The 3,766-nt window shown below is 48.7% G+C and overlaps 1 pseudogene; it reads left to right on the top strand.

The window, feature by feature from the left end:
- The first annotated feature begins 1,935 nt into the window (after positions 1–1,935).
- On the top strand, positions 1,936–2,802 carry LOC132650751 (pro-adrenomedullin-like; annotated as a pseudogene).
- Positions 2,803–3,766: the final 964 nt, after the last annotated feature.

The following is a 3,766-nucleotide window of genomic DNA, read 5'->3' as shown; positions in this document are numbered from 1 at the left end:
CCCCTAGTTGAAATGTCCATGATTCAGTCTGGAGAGTGGTATTTGAGCTGATCCAGCAATGCTCAACCCAGACCTTTCTTTGAGCTGCCTTTGAGCGTGGTCTCAGATCAGGTAGGAATCTTGGAGATCTGCTGGTGACACTAAGAAGGAGACATAACTTATCTGTGTCCAGATTTCTAGGACCTGAGACTAGCAGCTTTGGTAGATCATATCTTTAGCTTCAGTGACCTTCCAGGAGACTTGCCTGTGGAGCTATGCCTTGTTTCCCAATTTGGCACTAGAAGGGAGGAAAGTGAACTCAAGGATCCTTTAATATTACAAACCAGAGGCAAACTGATTTGAACTGATTCGTCATGAATTAGCACATACCTCTGGGCGGGGGCTGGGATTTTCCTCTTCACCCTTGATAAGAATGGTGACCCCTGCCAGAAAAATTCAAGCTGCCACACCCGTCTTTCGAGTTTGGGCTCTATAGCTTTCCACCTTTTGTGTGACTGGGCAATATACTTTCCCTCTCTGAACTTCACTTTTATACATGAGAATCCCCATTCAGAAGTGTGTGTAACGATCTAAGGAGACAACAATTAGCACACTTGCTAATGAAGGCAGTCAGGCCAACTCTCAGGTTACAGACTTATAAGGCATAATAGTATTATGAGGAAAACAAAACTATCTCACTTCCTAATTTTGGCTAGTCCTGTATTTCCAAGAAGAACTGTGAGTTCTCAATTTTCAGATAACTACCCTCTCCAAACCTCAATTTTCATCTCAGCTGTTTCCAGCTTTGCCCTTACTACAAAATTTTGCTAGCCAGCCCACCGAGAAACCCTTCAGTCTCAGGTGCTGTCAGGGGGGACTGGACCCTTCCAGGTGTACTCTGCAGGCAGAGGTGGGGCTAGAGTCTCATCTAGGTGCTAAGCAGGCAGGGGCACAGCCTGTTTGAGTCAACAGCTCCCCAAGTCTAATGTCCAGGTTAGCCAGGTGTCCTGCCAGTCTCTGGTTCTTGCAGCTCTATTCTGAAAGCTCAGACCAACACCTGGGTTGTAGTCATTCTTGGAAAAGGATCCCCCATACCCAAGTTGTTCTGGCTCATCTTTCCTTCTTAATACCTGAACCCTAAGCCAGGAAATTAAGGCAGCAGAAGTCCTGCACCAGCCTAATCTCCCAGAACTGATCTCTGAGATGCCTGTCCACAAGTGACCTCTACGCTTAGCCCTATACCCACAGGCAAGTTCCTGGGCAGGTCTGATCTTAGAAGCCAGAGAAAAGGGAGGGCTCCAGGTCATAGCAGACCCTCCCCTGAGTGTATAAAATGCTGGAGCTGGCTTTTGCTGTTCAGTGGTTTCTTGGCGACACTAGGCAGAAGAGTTCCAGCATTACCTCTCCTAGCTTCTCATAGCAGTCAGCCTTGGACTTTGGGGATTTGTCAGAGTCAGAAGGACATCTCGGACTTTCTCCAAGTTCTTGACTACTCACTCCTTCAGCAGGTAGGGACAACTGGTCTCCAGGGTGTAGGGGCAGGGAGTGTGGCTTTTCCAAATGCCCAAAACTTGCAGAACTGGACAAATGCATTCTACTTTGGGGGATCCACTGTAGAGCACACCTCATGTCCCAGGTCTAACTCATATACCCAGCTGTTTCTCTCCTGAGATCCCTCTCCACCTTGGGCAATGATCCTAGGAGTTGAATTGGAGACCTCGGGAAACCTGGTTCTCCGGTTTCCTTTGCTTTGCTTGTCACCCACCTGGCCAGCGCAAAAGCCTCTGGATGCGTCTCGGTGCCAGGGAGAGATAAGCAGCAGAACCGGGTAGAGTGCCACCAATCTGCTTCCCCTCCTGTCTACGCCCTTCGTGACCCTCTGGGGCTGTGCAACAGGCCCTGTTGCTCACCCTCGGCTTCTTGCTCCTTTGCAGGGTATCTGAGCATCTGCACAGAATGAAGCTGGTTTCCATCATCCTGATATTCCTGGGTTCACTTGCCTTCCTAGGTGTTGACACTGCACAGCCAGATGCATCCTCGCAGTGAGTTTGGGGCAGTGCTTTCTTCAGTCCTAATACATGGCAGTCAGGGAACACTGAGGGATGGTCTGAAGGGGTTAGAAGAAAGTGGAGATGGGAGCTGGCCTGGGCATCACTTGAACACAACCAAACACATCTGCTTGTGTTTTCTAGGCAGAATAAGTGGGCGCTAAGTAGTGGCAAGAGGGAACTGCAGGCATCCAGCACCAATTCCTCGGGACTCACTGGTGAGGAGATAGTTCTTAACTCGACTCTTGTTCCGCTCCAGGACAAGGAGAGCACATCGAAATCCCCACAAGCCAGGCAACTATGCCCTCTACAGAGGATGTGCCCTGTCTACTACTCTGGCCCCAGGAAGATTGTCCAGGCAGGACTGCAGCTCCAGGGGAGGGAGCAGGTCCCAGGTCCCTCAGGTTCTCTATGGCCCTGGTCCCAGGGGGTTAGGAACAAAGCTCTGGTTGGTGAAGTTTCAAGAGTCCTTTCTTCACAGCACTCCCAGCATAGCCCATATTGGATTCAAACACTACCGCCCTATGATGAACCCCGGCTCTCCTAGCTCTCCATGCCGCTTAGGGACGTGCATACTGCAGAAATTGGCCCAACGGATCTACCAGTTGACAGACAAAAGTAAAGACGCTGTGGCCCCCAAAACAAGATCAGCCCTCAAGGCTATGGCCACCGGCGCCGGCGTTCCCTGCCAGAGGTCCTCCAGGCCCAGACTGTGGTGTCCTCCCAAGAGCAGACACAGGCAACAGCAGCCTCCGGGGACGGGTGGCAGCAATGAACAGTTCAGCGAGCGTCCCACTAGTGTCTGCTTCACACCAGGGCATATTGAGACAAACCTGCAGAGATCTGCCTGGCTGCCACTGGGGGAGGCAGAAGAACCCAAGATCAAGCCAGGCTCACTCCACAAGCTGAGAAGTATAGACTGTTACTCTTCGGGGTAGGGGTCTGAGCCACTGCCTTGCCTGCTCATAAATTGGTTTCTCAAAGGGCTTAATAAGCCTCATTACTACTTGAACTTTCCAAAACCCAGTGAGGAAAAGTGAAATGCTTGTTTTACAGCCAGAGGTAACTATCATATTTAAGATTGTTGCTGCCAAGAGATGGGCTCTTTTGTAACTTCAAATACATAGAGAGATTTTTTTGTTTGTTATATATTGTATTAAAGGCATTTTAAAGGAAATTATATTGTTACCATCCCCTATTTTAAGATGTGAATGTCTCAGCCAGGTATAACATTGTTTGGTTCTCTGTGTGTGTGTGTTTGTATATGTGTGTAAGGTGGAGAGCGCCTGATTACTGTTAGTGGAAGAAGAAAAGACATTATACCACTTATAATCTATTTACTTAAAATATATGATCTTGGAAAAATCAAACCAATAAACTTTCTCAATGCTGATTCATTCTCTGTTCATACCTCTAGAGAAGGGTGGTCTTGGTTTGGGTTGGCCTGGAAGTGCTGAGGTCTTACTTCTTGTTTTGGGAAGACAGAACTGCAGTGTGGATGCAAGCCAACATCTCTGTTCATGAGAGGTCAAACCCTCTTGTGCTGATTTCCAAGGTCCCAGAATGCCACTGTGCACTCAGGTGGTTAGGACCCAAGTCCATGCCTGGTGAGTCCAATGGAGCTCTGGCTCTTGTGTTTTCCCTTTCAGGATATATAGTTGGACGTTACAGGCTCAGTTCCCACAGGAGCTCCAGCCATGCCTGTGTAGTAAGTGCCATGGTGAAAAAGATTATCTAAA

Source organism: Meriones unguiculatus, assembly GCF_030254825.1.
Source record: "Meriones unguiculatus strain TT.TT164.6M chromosome 13 unlocalized genomic scaffold, Bangor_MerUng_6.1 Chr13_unordered_Scaffold_33, whole genome shotgun sequence".
Classification (NCBI taxonomy): domain Eukaryota; kingdom Metazoa; phylum Chordata; class Mammalia; order Rodentia; family Muridae; genus Meriones; species Meriones unguiculatus.
The sequence above is the reverse complement of the archived record's forward strand: the minus strand, read 5'-3'. Positions and strand labels throughout refer to the sequence as shown.